The sequence below is a fragment of the Achroia grisella genome, unplaced genomic scaffold (assembly GCF_030625045.1).
Source record: "Achroia grisella isolate CSIRO2021 unplaced genomic scaffold, CSIRO_AGI_Agris_v1 utg461, whole genome shotgun sequence".
NCBI lineage: Eukaryota > Metazoa > Arthropoda > Insecta > Lepidoptera > Pyralidae > Achroia > Achroia grisella.
The window spans coordinates 813,579-830,726 of NW_026712871.1; the positions used below are offsets into that span (position 1 = coordinate 813,579).

The 17,148-nt window shown below is 35.9% G+C and overlaps 1 protein-coding gene across 1 annotated transcript in view; it reads right to left on the bottom strand.

Annotated features, from left to right (window-relative positions):
• LOC131845353 (cytotoxic granule associated RNA binding protein TIA1) overlaps positions 1–13,411 on the bottom strand; it is a 110,112-nt gene extending 96,701 nt beyond the window's left edge. Inside the window, exon 1 of the mRNA XM_059194408.1 lies at positions 13,382–13,411. The gene's annotated coding sequence lies outside the window, so the exon portion shown is untranslated. The remainder of the gene's footprint in view (positions 1–13,381) is intronic.
• Positions 13,412–17,148: the final 3,737 nt, after the last annotated feature.

The window sequence follows — 17,148 nt, forward strand, 5'->3', positions numbered from 1 at the left end:
CACTTATTTGAAAAGAATACGAGCTGAGTTTCTTGTCAGTTCTTCTCATCTCGAAATCATTTCTAACTGACGGTACAGTTGACATATCATAAGAGTCTGTAATCCGTAAGACTTACGTGAATAAAGATATTTCGAATTTTTTAATGGTTTAATACAGCGCCATCTAGTTGTACTAGTATAAAATAATTGACTGTAACACTCACGAATACTAACGGTTACATCTTTATCCTAACTAGGGTCTTCATATTTTTTCCCGCGTAAACATATAACAGTAGTTTTTTAGGCGGCACAGATTATGAAATATCACTGGCCACTAATAAATGAGGTCATTACTGCAGCGGGGAGCATAGTGCCGGCCGACTCGAAAAACCTCTTAATCCCCCCGACAGGGGGTGAATTGTTTATGGTGAAAAAGCGGCGCTTGTTACGCTCGGTTTTGGGACTTTTGCATTATTTTTATTAGACATAACACTACTCTAATGCTGTCCAGAGAGACCATGAACAAAATCTAGGTTCTGGAGATCAAGATCGTTTTGTACTAACTGAATGAAAACACAATTATGTGGTTACAACCATATATTGATTCAAGCTAATAAAGAATTTTTTTTCGGACTACTCTAATGCTGTTGGCCGCAGCTGGCCTTTACAGCTTCACCGGACGATAGGGGGCAAGTGCAGATGGCACTCCAAACCAAAGGAAGGACTTGTGGAGCGGCTGAAGGACAACTCCCGCCTGACCGATACGACTTTAGTCTGAGGGCACCGCTAGGGGTTTGATTTGGACGGGGGATCGATTGGAGGAGGGATTTTTTTATTTATAATGTGAGTAAATTCAACATTGTGGAATGTTATCTCATAAGAATGGTAAAATATTAGTTGATGGCCTACCTGACATCATGTTATCATATGATATATTATTATATATTGGTAATTAGCTATACCCGCTATTTCACCCGCATGCAGCCTATACGTTTTTCTAATATATAAGCTATATTACTGTGAAGTTTCATCAAAATCTGTGCAGCTGTTTTTGCGTGAAAGAGTCTCAAACATGCATCCATACTCACAAACTTCCGCGTTTATAATATTAGTAACATCAACTATAATTAAGACGCAATCCTAGCAAAGTTTCTCAACTGCAATGATGCCTAATTAACCGACTGCAAATAAATGTATGTCAATTTACGCTGCGGGGTGCGGTATGAGGGGTGGGGGGTGGGGTGTACAAATAAGCTTTAATGTCAAACAGCGTACCCTTTTTATTTGACATGACAACTGGGAGTCAAGTGTGGTTTGCAAAGAAGTTTATATATGTACAATAGCCGGTTCTATAAAAAATAGAGGTTGCTGGTAGAAGGGTGAAAATTAAGGAATGTATCCGTCATACTCGAGAACGGGTGCTGCATGTGGGGAATGTCTGTTCGCGTTACGAACACTGAATGGACTACTTTTGCAATAGCATATGCTGATGGTCTACTACACCAGGCGTCTGAGCGATGGCGACAGCTGGTCGACAAGATACTGTAGAGTCGCGATCCTCAGCAGTGAGGAACGAATAAGAAGAAGAAGAATGCTGATGGTCACTCTCAGATTTGAATTTAAAAATGAATCTGTTTTATTGTAAACTTGTACAACATTTATTTGAAAAGAATACGAGCTGAGTTTCTTGTCAGTTCTTCTCATCCTGAAATCATTCCGAACTGACGGTAGATTTGCGTTCATAAGAGTCTGTAATAGACCTACATTAATAAAGATATTTTGAATTTTGTATGTATTTTTAACTCTTGTTGCTTGCTGCAACACCGACCACAGCAATGTACCTGTTCCGCCTACACATCACCAAGGAGCAGGGCATTGTCGACCCCATACGGACCAGGAGTAACCTGACATAAGGGTGACGTTGAAGTCGAGTCACAACACGAGTTTCAAGGAGTTCGTGGTTCGGGTCCCCACGAACATGCTGCCCACCTTCATGAAGGAGGACTGCTGGCCGAAGGGGGTGTACCGGACCTACCGTGGCAGATTACCGCCGTCAGTTCCGTGATCACACAGACAATTTCAATATCTTAATTATATATTATTTCATATGTATGTTAGTCTATAAGGTAGCCTGAAATAAATAAATAACACAAGCTTCGGTAGCTCAACATGGGACTAGATGGCGCTGTGTGAATTGGAATTATTATTAATATTTTATACATATAATAAAAAATAAAAAAAAGCCACCCGATGCCTCTGCTGACGGTACACGAGTTCCGCAGTACGCATCCCGGGTAGGGCATTAAAAACGTGCCCAAGTTAGTCTCGGTCCCAATAATAATTACAGAATTTGCTCCATTGACTTGGTAATAGAAAGGGAATTCAAAAGTTTTTAAACCTTATTTACTTACATTAGAGTAGCAAATTGAAATTGATTTTCCTATGCTATTACTGTGCGGGCCTTGCTATCAAACGCAAGCTCATTTATATCCGCCAATTCGTTCTTTGATAATGGAAATCCGGTTTTTACTTTATTTTTTAAGTAGCTTGAATGGCTAACAAGTGGATGACCCACCGGATGGAAAGTAACAATCGTATTAAGAGTTATTAAGTAATTGTATGACATATTGTAAATTAAATAATGTAAATTTAATATTGTAATGGGTGAAAACTGTGATCGGTACAGCCTATGCTGTAAATAATATAATTGACGTAGTGGAGTAACCTGAAACAGTCATGCTCGCTATAAAGTTCAAACTTGTGGCGGCGTGGTGGGCCGGGTCGATGTGCTCCCTCAAATATGGTTGAGTACAATGATGGCTGGCTCATACGTCATACTCGTGAACGGGTGCTGCTTGTGGAGACTGGTCTGTTCAGGTTGTGAACACTGATTAAATTTTTTTTGTTCTTTGCGATAGCATATGCTGGTGGTTACTCTATTCTCCCAAATTTGAATTTTAATAACTGTATTTATCATAAACATGTTCCACTATTATTTGAAAAAAATACGAGCTGAGTTTCTTGTCAGTTCTTCTCATCTCGATATCATTCCGAACTGACGGTAGATTTGACATATCATAAGAGTCTGTAATAGACCTACATGAATAAAGATATTTTGAATTGAATTGAATTGAAATAAATTAGATTAATAATAACAATAATAGTCCACCGAAATCATTCCAATCGTTATATCGGTGAACGGTTTTATCCCAACCAGTCTGGAACAACATCTCAGACGGTTGGCATTCCGAGGCGGCTCACTCCCGGGAAAGATGCAGAAAGCGGAGCTCTTAGATTCTGCCCGCATAGTACGCCGGTTTCTCTCCCTGGGGCCCTGAACCCCGGCCGACTGTGCTTCTGCCGGGGGTAAGTTGCCATCTCCTCTCCTTAAGAGGGGAGATGAGATTTTTTTTGGAAGTTAGGAATAATAACACCTAGGTACGTTGTAAATCCCCTCCTCTAACAGAACAATTACACAAAGCCGTCATTCTTAGTAAGGAAAATTTCTTTCGTCATCACTTTTGTTAACATGATATAACTCATCCACGCTTGGCTAAGTCCCGCGTGTTTGAACGTATTACCCCCGTCAAAAGGGAGATATATAAAATATATATAAATAATAATAGTGACCTCGGTGGTCTAGCAGTCTAGCACACCGCTTTACGACGGATACGCGGGTTCGATTCCTCGCACGGTACAAACATTTGTATTCATGATTGTTTGTATCGGTCTGGGTGTTTTCTATGTCTAATATGTATGTATTTACAAAAAAATCTATGTATATCAGTTATCTAGTACCCATAACACAAGCTTTAGCTAGCTTAACTTGGGGCTAGATGGCGCTGTGTGAATTGTCCTGAGATTATTATTATTCTCTTTTTCAGAGCTTAAGTTGGTGATTACCGAGGACGGGACATGCCAAGTCTCTCGTTACTTTATTTTGCTTGTCCATCAATTATTATTATTATTATTATTATATTATTATAACACTTTATTGCACCAACATATAAAGGACATGAACAAATTAAAAACAAAAAAAAAAACTAAGTACAAAAGGCGGTCTTATCGCTAATGCAATCTCTTACAGACAACCTTTGGAAAGAGAGGTATTTACAAAAAAAAAAAATAGAGTAGGTGGCGCATTAGTGGAAACATAAAAATTGTATACACTTATGTAAACAAAATAAAATATAGTACATACACAAATTTACATATATATACATACATATGAATACACAATAATATAATATAATAATATAGTATACATCAAATAATTAAACATAATCAAATCATATGTCTAATTAAACCGCTTTAAAATCCGTGGCGTAGTTTTAAAGATTTAAGCATACACAGGGACGGTCAGACAGCGACAGCGACTTAGTTTTATACTATGTAATGATAATATAGGATATAGTAAGGTTATGATTTATTAATTTGGACAGGCAAATCCGCAGGCAGTCTGTATTTTTTTTTTTATTGGGTATTTGGGCTTTTGTCAGATGTTTGTAGCACCTGTAGCACTGCGACCTACATAGATCTATTGTGCTCGCCCTTTTTCAGCTTGTATTGCGAAGTCCTACTTAGCTACAGGTTAAAAATAATTCAATATGCACAAAAGCAGTGGCTTCCTATTAATTTCATTATTAATAAACAACTATAACAAAGTCTATTGTGTAAACAATTATGAAAGCAACGGAATATTTTAATGCTGATTATGATGAGGTTATCATAATTAAATAGACCTAATTTGTAGCTTATTAGTAAAACTAGCTGTTCCCGCGACTTCGTCTGCGTGGAATTTAATTTTATTTTTCTAAATTTTTTTATTTTGTTCGTCTAAAGTTATTCGTTCCATTGGGTACTGATAGGTTCAATTTAATACATTTACATCCTGCATCATCCCTTATTTTATCCCCATGGGGGTTGAATTTATCAAAATCCTATTTGAGCGAACGTCTTCATCATAGTAGCTCCAATTTTTAATTTCAGTTCAATCAGTCGAAAATCTAAGATGATTTATACAAACTTTCATCACCTATTTTATCCCCTTAAGGGTGGAATTTATCAAAATCCTTTCTTAGGGGATGCCTACGTCACAGTTAGCTTTATGCATGCAAAGTCTCAGCCCGATCGTTTTAAAATTGACAAAGTTTAATACAAAATTTCATCCCCTATTTAATCCCCTTGGGAGTAGAATTAATCAAAATCCTTTCTTAATGGATGCCTACGTCATAACATCTACCTGCATGCAAAATTTCAGCCCGATCCGTCCAATGGTTTGGGCTGTGCGTTGATAGATCACTATATCAGTCACCTTTGAGTTATATATATTTAGATTCTTCGTATATAAGTAATTTATATAATCAATGTTTCTGTACAATTCACACAGCGCCATCTAACCTCAAGCTAAACAGAACTTAGGAATACAAAACACATTTTTGTGTATACACTCAGACCGATACAAACAATCGTACTCATGAATGCAAATGTACTATACGAGGAATCGAACTGGCTACCATCGGAGATGAGGCGGTGTGCTTAACCGCTAAACCGCATAGATCCTCATAAATGTTAACGGTTCGAATAAATATAATATTTGAACAGAGATTTCTTACATTTCTCGTACCTCACTGTTTACTTTTAATTTGTAATACCTATTCGCTGAGAGGAATATAATGTATTTTTTCCTTCATTACACTCGCTCTCTTGTTCAAATAATAAATGTTTCGTTTTCATATATTTTTTTGTTTCTATTATATTTATATGTATAATGTATATTTATCAACCAATTTGTGGTAACTTAATTTAGTTTTTATAAATAATCGAGTCGCGGTTTGGTCGCCGAGCAGTCAATACTAGGCTTCCAAGCTATATCCGAACTCTATTTAATGCTTGATCAAACCTCGTTCAGAGGTGAAACACGTGTCGCAATATGGGTGTAGACTCAATAACGGTCGGAATTTGATCACCATTAGAGAAGGTCGTAACGGTAGTCAAGTTTCCACACTGAATATTTGTTCTAATTGTAGCGGAATTAAACAAAATAATCTAAATACATTTATTTAGTTTTTATAATTAACTAACGGCCTGTCCTGGAATCGCACGAAATTATTACAATTTTTTTTTATTTCTCAGCCTGTTCTATATAATAACACGCATGTATTATATATATAAACCTTCCTCTTGAGAGGAAGGGATTGCTAGTAATGGGAACTGGTAATTCTTGCTCGCAATGTACCATGTTAGGACCTCCACGCAGTTCCTCTTGGAAACTGGATAAATTCCTAGTGAATTTGTCACGATGGGCTAACTGACCTGACCTCATGTTCATCTTATGATCCTTCGATGGTGCCCCGCCAGTATAAACCGCAGGCGGATGCATCATTTCATTGTCATCCCCCAAAAAAAAACCTTCCTCTCGAATCACTGTATCTATTGCTGAACTGTATTAAAATCCTTTGCTTAATTTAAAAGAAGTAATTTAAAAAAGGTGAACAGACAGCGACTGCGACTTTTTTATGCTATGTAACGAAATTTTGTAATTCTACCTTTACTACTTTCTAATATGCTCACAATCTTGGTGGTCTAGCGGTTTAGTACATCGCTTTATTTCCAATGGTCGCGGGTTCGATTCCTCGCACGGTGCTAATATTTGAATTCTTGAGTTTGATTGTCTGTTTCAGGACTTTGGGTGTATTTAAAAATATGTATTTATGTGTTTCCATGCAAAAAATATTGATAAAATTATTTCTGTATTTTTTCTACATATTCATAAAAATACGAGTATATTCAATCTTTCATTGTCGACCATATATAGTAAACTTTTGGACAGTTTACACGAACCTTATATAGTAGTCTCTAAGGAGAGGCTTGAAAAGTATCTTATCAGACAAGACTCTTATTCTACGGTAACTTTTTTTCTACCAAGTTTACTACTTGGTAGAAAAAAGGATGGAAATTCAATGGATTCGAAATATTTTAAAATAAATCAAAAAGTATTTTTCTACACAACTATAATGACAATCAAACTAACTAACCGTCGCCTATATACATGAACAGCACTACGGACATCACGTTATCATGTCAAATGCTTTACCACTCATTCAGAACGCAGACTTATCACAAGAAGAACGAACAAGAAACTCGCGTGTTGGTCTTTTAAACGTTGTTTAATTTATTTTTGTATACTACGATGCTGGTAAACAAGCATACGGCCCATCTGATGGTAAACGGTTACCATAGCCTATGGACGTCTGAAACTCCAAGGGTGTCGCGAGATACCGGTCCTTGAGAAACCTTAATATACCTTTCTTGAAAAACCCCATGCTATAGTCTCTGGAGAAAATCTCACGAGGTAGTTCATCAATCTAAGTGTATGCGGTAAGAAGCTCCTCAGAAACATTACATTTAGTAGAAACTAAGACGTTATCCATCTTATCCCGTAATTTCACTGTCTTATCCTCCATCCAGAGGGATAAAGATGAGATAGTAAAATTACAGACAGGTCCGGACCAAAAAAAAAATAAAAACACTGACAATTAGTAAAAAAAAGTCGTCAATATACAGACTTCTATTATTTAGAGGATTTACCTTTAAATCAACATTTTGAGGGATTTTTTTGATAAAAGTTGAGGGAAATTCTTTGGTATCAGCTGGCAACACTGCCTGTAAAAAGCTCATGCCTTTCGAGACGAAATAAAGTGTTGGAAAGTTTTAACGATTAAAATTCAGTTGACCTGGAAACACGGGTAGTGTAATAATAAACTGGTTCACTATATTTTAATGATATATTCATTTATTTATTTGTTTATTTGCTTTGAATAGGTCGCATTGTTCTTAAATATTAATTCGCAGTTTCATATTCAGCTAAAATGTTATAGATGTCCAGGTTAAGATACAGTTCGTATCGCACTGATATTCACCAATTATTGCACTTGTTCTCACACCTTTTGTAAATGCATAAATAATATACTGTTCAAAATCTACCCTATACCCGACTAACTAACAGATTATTATATTAGAGCCCTTTAGTTTCTGCCCCCTATCTCGTCTCTTAGCTATGACAGTACGGACCGCCATGTCTCGTGCGCGTACGTTCCTTAATTATAATAAAAATTAATTACAAACTGAGTGCAAAAGTGTGTGAAAGCTAGTGAAAACATCACCTGGACACTGACCCGTTTTAAGGAGCTTAGGAAACCTTATCAGGAGCATACAGGTACGAGACAGACGTTTTCATATATAGTATTTTCTCTAAAATATACTTAGAAAACAGACAAATACAATTTATTTTGGGACTACTTTAATACTGTTGGCCGCAGCTGGCCTTTACAGCTTCACCGGACGATAGGGGGCGAGTGCAGATGGCACTCCAAACCAAAGGAAGGATTTATGGAGCGGCTGAAGGCCAACTCTCGCCTGACGGATACGCCTTTAGTCTGAGGGCACAGCTCGGGGTTCGAACCTCAGGTCAGGCCGTCGTAATTTCGATCTCCGTTTGAATTGGACGGGGGATCGATCGGAGGGGACAACCAATACAATCTGAAACACACGCTGGAATCTAAGTGATCTCGGACAGTGCGGTGTCAAAAGAGCTTCCTCCCGCGTACACTTAGATTGTGGAATGAACTACCTGCCGAGGTTTTACTTACAGTAGCAGCCGCTTTACTTACTTACAGCATGGGGTTTTTCAAGAAAGGTACATTAAGGTTTCTCAAGGACCGGCAGCGCGCGTGTGGTACCAGGGGTATCCCTGGTGTTTCAGGCGTCCATAGGCTACGGTAACTATTTACCATGAGATGGACCGTATATTACCATCAAGTGGAAGACGATTGTTAGTAATGTGGACTGTTCACCTCATTGCTAGCAACGTACCACGTCAGGTTGACATCCACGCGGTTCCCTCTGAAAACCATTATTGTTAATTTGTCACGATGTGCTAACTGACCTGACCTCATGTTCATCTTATCATCCTTCACTGGTGTCCCGCGTAAACCACGCAAACGAGTGCACCATCTTACTAATATTATTACCGCAAAAATTTGTGAGTATGGATGGATGTTTGTGAGTATGAATGGATGTTTGTGAGTATGAATGGATGTTTGTGAGTATGGATGGATGTTTGTGAGTATGGATGGATGTTTGTGAGTATGAATGGATGTTTGTGAGTATGGATGGATGTTTGTGAGTATGGATGGATGTTTGTGAGTATGGATGGATGTTTGTTACTCTTTAACGCAAAAACTACTGAATGGATTTTGATGAAATTTTATAATATTTGAGGTTATTGTATTGAAACTAAGATATCTCCTAAATTGGTCGTGGAAATCAAATGACGTAAAGGACAATTTTGTTTCAAAACATTAAATGGGACATTTGTCATTGCTGCTCCGCTCCTATTGGTCGTAGCGTAATGTTATATATCTTAAAGCCGTCCTCGACAAATGGACTATCCAACACAAAAATAATTTTTCAAATCAAACCAGTAGTTCCTGAGATTAACGCGTTCAAACTAACAAACTTTTCAGCTTCATAATATTAGTATAGATTCCAGTAGTATTGGCATCATTATTCCATCATCATCCATAAAAAAGCCACTTAGTAACACGTCTTTTTTGAAATCGGTTAAAGCATCCATCATCAGGATAGATATAGTAAAAAGAGGAATCAATTTCCATACCCGATAAACACATACAAACGATACCATACCTTATTACAAATGCATTAGGCAGATATTCGCTTGCAACGTAAGTGAAACGGTATGAATTCAGCGATTTTTTATTTATATTAGTTTTCATAAAGACAGCTTTGATAAATGGGGGTAGATAGTTAGAATTTCTACGTCGATGTGTTCGATAATTTAATAAAAAATTGAAGTAAGCACGGGTATAAATTTTAAATCATACTAGCTGTGCCTGCGGTTGTACTCGAATGAAATTTATAGCCTGTGTTATTAAAAAAAATCAAAATATATAAAATGCATATATTATATATAGAAAACAGCCAGACCGATACAAACAATCATATTTATCAATACAAATTTTGTGCCGTGCGAGGAATCGAACCCGTGATCATCGGACGTAAAGCGGTGTGCTAGACCGCTAGACCACCGAGGTCGTCAAAGAACTGACAAGTAACTCGCAAGATTTATTATTATTATTATCTTCAAGTGCGAGTTTAAATTAATATCAGTATTATAATCGAATGTTGAAACTTAACTGCTGAACGTACGCGAAATCGAACGTTGTACTTTTTGCTTAGTTACCGAGTTAAACTTATCAATTATTCATTCTCCACACAACAAATAATTCATTAGGAAATTTGCTGACAACAGACCACTAGAGTTAGTGATGTGCATCGACCTATATCGATATCGATTTTTACGTAAACCGTCGAGCATCCTAGCTTACCGAGTCTGCATTTTTCGCTGACTAGTAACCCCAGCTTCTTATAGGCATTATAAATCTTTGAACTTTTCAGCAGTTCTGTACAATAATATAGTGATCAGGCGACGAATCATTGAATTACTCGGCTTTTAAAATTGTACACATGGCGGACTTAATGCCTGATGGCATTCTCTACCAGTCAACAGTCGTTGATCAGAGATAGTATAACTTCAGAGCTTTTCTGTACTTATATGCAAGATTGTTTGTTTGTTTGTAAATCTTTATTGTACAGATTAAAAACAGAAGGATATGACTTTGAAAATGGTACAATGCGGACTTATCCTAAAAGGATTTCTTCCAGTCAACCTTTGAGTGAATGAAAAGAATTGTGGAGTGGTGGACAGAGGTACAACAAAAATACGTGTTGCAAAGCAATATACAAAATATAGTACAAGTAATAATAATAAATCTACTTACAATATTAATAGAAACATAAATATATAAATACGCTTAAATATATATAAACATATACACGCAACAGAAAAAAATTAAAAAATTAAAATAATTGGAGTATTCAAAGAGCGCGCAAAGGATTGACCCCAGAGCTTGAAAAGGCACCTTTTATGGGTGCTAGTCGAAGGAGATAATTAAATAATTTAATCTATTTAGGTATTTCATAGTGCAAGTATTTATACATATAAATTTTGGGTTGAATAACTCTATATTATTTTTAGCAAATTTTTTCCTATTTAACTCTGAAATCTTCCAGTATGTTGTATATATGTATATATATATATATATATATATATATATATATATATATGTATGTCTATTAATTCGTTTGATAATTATAGTGTCTTGTGTGTGCCATCTACCTCTTCTGTGTATGTTAGTCCTATCTTGCAGGTTGACTGTAAGAAATTGCTTATAGCGATAAGACCGCCTTTTGTTCATGATTTTCTATTTATTGTTTTTTTCTTATTGTATTTCTTCTATGTGCACAATAAAGAGTTTATTATTATTATTATTTCTAAACTTCAAAAAAAATCTCATCTCCCCTCTTAAGGAGAGAAGATCGCAACTTACCCCCGGCAGAAGCACAGTCGGCCGGGGTTCAGGGTCCCAGGGAGAGAAACCAGCGTACTATGCGGGCAGAATCTAAGAGCACCGCTTTCTGCATCTTTCCCGGGAGTGAGCCGCCCCGGAATCCCAACCGTCTGAGATGTTGTTCCAGACTGGTTGGGATAAGACCGTTCACCGACATAACGATTGGAATGATTTCATTCATCATTCATATTATTATTATTATTATTATTGCTATTTACGGCTGCATTACAAAACAGAATTTCTAAAAATTTATGTACTACAATATGCGTGTATTATACATAGAAATCTTCCTCTTGAGTCACTCTATCTATCGCTGAAAACTTCATTAAAATCCGTTGCGTAGTTTAAAATATATAAGTGAACAGACTGGGGCTGCGATTGGTTTTTATACTATTCCTACACGAATTAATTTTTTTTTATGATTTGTTTGTATAATATATAAAAATATATGAATTATTATAATTTATTCAAAACCAGCAAGTCAAGGATATTGAATATCAAAACCAGTTGTCATTTTATAAAAGTTCAAATATTAAAAATATTTTTTTATCTATTTCATCTATTTTATATGCCATGCAATGTTTTATTGTTCCACAAACGTATTATTTTTATATGTATATTAAATGCTAGTTGGGTACATTTACCTTCGTGATTTTAAATACTTAAACAGAAGTTATCGATAACTGAAATATACTTCTTTATCGACAACATTCACATTAATTCCCATCACTAGACGAATTCTAATTAGCGAGTCGACTGTCTATGTAATGAAATTTTCAAATAAACAGCGTCCCCTGGGACAGAAGGACAGACGGACTGAATATTGTGTAATTGTAGTTTGTTTTACTTGTACAGTTACTGTTTCATTAACCAACTTCAGAAATATTGTCTCGATTTGACTGTATATTTTATACTAGCGTGAAATTTATAGCCTTAGTAGTTATTCTAATGTATAAGCTGAAATGTTTCACCAAAATCCGTTCAGTAGTTTTTGCGTGAAAGAGTAACAAAGTACCAAACATCTACCCATACATTTTATTAATGGTACAAGAATGAGGAGGTACATGCCGCCACGAATATTTAATAAAAATTTTAACGAAAACGATTGTTAATGTAAAAAAATATTTGAAATTAAATTAAAAAAGTGGTTACTCGAAAAAATGCAGTAGTATAAATTCTATATTATAGTTAAATTGTAAATTAAGTGTAAATAAAAATTTGTGTTCTTTTTCGCTAAAAAACTGCCAAGCAGTTTGGCGATAATTGCAAATAAATTGTATATATGTAATACTTATTAATTAATTAAAATTAAAAAAAATACTCACAATCTTTCGCGTTTATAATATTAATAAGATTACACTAGCTACGCGCCCCCGTTTCGTACAGGTGTACATGTATTATATATATAAACCTTCCTTTTGAATCACTGTATCCATTCCTAAAAACTTCATTGATATCTGTTGCGTAGTTCAAACTATCAATAATATTAAGAATATTCTTGGACAATTAATACAGCGCCATCTAGTCCTAAGTGAAGCAGAGCTTGCGTTATGGGTACTAGACAACTGATATGAACTTCTATAGTGTCACGTGACCTATTACATCATATATTATGTTCCAACACTATTTTTGGGACAATTCACACAGCGCCATCTAGTTCTAAGCTAAGTAGAATTAAATAGAATAGAAATTTATTGATTCGTTGTCTTGTGTCAAGAAAATCAATGATATTAATACATAATCACAACTCTATGACGGATATATTAAACTTTCCTAAGCGCACGTGACTATGGTGTTTTAAGCGTCTACAGACTACTATAACCGGTTACCATTAGTTGGGCCATATGCTTGATTGTCAGAAAAGTAGTTTTAAAAAATAGGAAAGGATAAAAAGATCAAATTGTAAACACCTGAATCCTTGTTCCCCCTTGCAATGCCGGGACAGCAATCTGTAACAATGAAATTGAATCGTGTTAATATGTGAAGCAAGAAGCAGTGTTGCCATCATATAAAATAGATTTTTTTTATCTCAGGACATTTCATACAGCGCCATCTAGTCCCAAGTTAAGCTAGCGAAAGCTTATCTTATGGGTACTATATAACTGACACTAATATATAAACATATTTTTACATTTTTTTTTGTACATACATACATATACCGATACAAACAATCATACTCATGAATTTAAAAAAAAATCGAATCTTTATTCGTTTATGTAGGTCTATGTAGGTCTATTACAGACTCTCATGATATGTCAAATCTACCATCAGTTCGGAATGATTTCGAGATGAGAAGAACTGACAAGAAACTCAGCTCGTATTCTTTTCAAATAAATGTTGTACATGTTTATAATAATACAGATATATTTAAATTCAAATTTGTGAGAATAGAGTGACCGCCAGCGTATAATAAAACAAAAAACAAAAAATCTAATCAGTGTTCGCAACCTGAACAGACCATTCCCCACAAGCAGCATCCGTTCACGAGTATGACGGATGAGCCAGCCATCATTGCACTCAACCATATTTAAGGGAGCACACATGAATACAAATGATAGAACCGTGGTAATCGAACCTGCGACCATCGAAAGTGACGAGGCTCTATTGTAGCGTATACTTTAAAATAGCTAATTAAATTGTTTTATGACGGTTTATCGAAGTTTTTAACATCACCAGATTATGTTTAAATACAGTAGGCCGAGGCTCATAAATATTCATTAATCTATATAAAAACATTGGCCTGTACCTCGCAAATTTTACATAGATAGGGCGGAACGTGATAAATAAAATATATTGTTGTAAGCCCAAGTAATATACGGCTTTGTTGGTATTTATAATAGATTTTCACTTTAAAAATTATAGATTCTCCAAATCTTATTCATCATCATCATCATCTGCTTCTTCCTTATCACATTTATTTGTGGTCGTCGTAATATGTTTTTCGCTTTTCATCCCTGTTCGCAGTCATCGCGTTATTTACTCCCTTTCTTACCATATCATCTTTCACACAGTCCATCCATCTCTTTTTCTGCCTTCCTCTGCCGTATAACCATCCACATTCATATGTAACACTTTCCTTAAGATATGATCTTCTTTCCTATTCTCTTATTCATATTATTAACGCGAAAGTTAAAAGTTAAGTTAAAAAGAAAGACGGCCTCGGTGGTTTAGCTGTTTAGCATACCGTTTTACTTCCGATAGTCGCGAGTTCTATTCCTGGCATTGTACAAACATTTGTATTCATGAGTATGATTTTTTGTATCGCTCTGGGTATTTTCTATTTGTATTATGTATGTATTTACAAAAGTATCTAAGTATTTATATCAGTTGTCTAGTACCTATAACACAAGCTCTGCTTACCGTGGGACTAGATGGCGCTGTGTTAATTGTCCAGGATTATTTATTGTATCTTTTGTTGATGGATAATAATATCAAATCAAATCATAAATCATTTATTAATTTAGGACATTTTAGCCGCTTATGAACTTGATGTTTTTTGTATTAGAATTTTTTTCCGAACCGTCCACTTCAGTATACAGATTCAACTGAGAAGAACTGGCAAGAAACACAACCTTATTCCTTTTTAGTCATATAGTCAATTTATTTATATTGTACACTTATGTAGGTGTCTATGTCTAACATTAAATGAAAATCTCGTGCAAGAACAACTATTTTATCTATAATAATATCTGGACAATTGACACAGTGTTATCTAGAACTAAACTAAGCAGAGTTTGTGTTATGGTTACTAGACTCAAAATTCAAAATTCAATATATCTTTATTCCTGTAGGTCTATTACAGACTCTTATAATATATCAAATCTACCGTCAGTTCGGAATGATTTCGAGATGAGAAGAACTGACAAGAAACTCAGCTCGTATTTTTTTTTAATGTTGTACATATTTACAATAATACTATTTCATTTAAATTCAATTTTGGGAGAATAGAGTGACCCTGGTGGTCCCATATGCTATATAAAAAAAATTAAAAAAATCTAATCAGTGTTCGCAACCTGAACAGACCAGTCCCCACAAACAGCCATCGTAAGCAACCAGACTACTGATATAAATACTTAGATATATCTATCTCTTTAGCTGAAATTTAAAAAAGAATCTGTATTTTTGTTAACATGTACAATCTCATTTTAAAAGATTAAGAACTTATAAGAGTTTCTTGTTACCCCTCTCAAATCATTCCTAACTGGTAGATTTGAACTATCATAAAAGTCTGTAATAGACGTACATGAATAAAAATATTTTGATTAGATTTTTTTTTGTAAATACATACATATAATAATTTTGTTCAAATTTTTAGGTGCAATAAAGAGTTCCGGGTCTTGTTTACACCAGGTCACATGTTGAGGGCATTCATTATTAAAAACTGAACCTTGGACCTTGACCTATTGGAATTTTTTTGAGTGGTAAACGATGGATGCGAGCAGCTCAGGACCGATCGTCGTGAACATCTTTGGGGGAGGCCTTTATTCAATGGACGTCTTCCGGGCTGACGCCCTTCGATGAAATTTTGGTCTCGATCAGCCAAGCAGTTTCGCATCGTTACAAAGAGTGCAAATCTGATCTCTAAAATCTCTCCGCGCTTCGTGCAGTAAAAACAAATGTTAGTTATGTTTTACTATCATAATTAACTACCAAGTCTGAGAGAGTCGTATACAATACAAAAGATATTTCTACCCCGTGCCACTACAATAAGAGGGTAAAAATGACAAAAATCGTTTACAATACGTTATCCCAACGAGGTAGGGATGTCTGATATTATAGAAACATCGATATCGACGTTAATACATAAGTATTTACAACCAACGTGAGTGTCATGCCAGATGTGGTAAACAGAAGTTCCATATTTTCGGACTACTCTAATGCTTTTGGCCGCAGCTGGCCTTTATACCTTCACTGGACGATAGACGAGTTCAGATGACACTCCAAACCAAAGGAAGGACTTGTGGAGCAGCTGAAGGCTAACTCTCGCCTGACGGATACGAGTTTAGTCTGAGGTCACCGCTAGGGTTTCGAACCTCGGGCTCAGGCCGTCGTACTTTCGATCTCCGTTTGAATTGGACGGGAGATCAATCGGAGGAGCGACCGGAGCGGAGGCACCGGTGTGGAGCCCTCGGGCTATCCCATCTAGCTTAACAGACGAGTGATGATGCCCAGGTGAACGCAACATTTGATATGTTCACATAATAATAATCTCAGGACTATTCCCACAGCGCCGTCTAGACCCAAGTTAAGCTAGCTAAAGCTTGTGTTATGGGTACTAGATAACTGATACAAATACATCGATTTTTTTTCGTAAATACATACATAATATATATAGATAACACTCAGACCGATACAAACAATCATACTCATGAATACAAATGTTTGTGCCGTGCGAGGAATCGAACCCGCGATCATCGGACGTAAAGCGGTTTGCTAGACCGCTAGACCACCGAGGTCGTCAACATATTATTCAACGTGGCAGAAACTGTCACACGGATTAGTTTGGTTTATTATCGGTGTTACCTTCACCGGAGAATCAGTGGGAAATATAAATTGACGTACAAAAGTATTTTTTCTTTCAGCGCAGAAACTCTAAATCATACCTTGTTTAGGAGGGAATGTATATATTCTGCTTCGTGCTAAGAATCGAACCAGCAATGTAAGGCGGTCTGCTAAA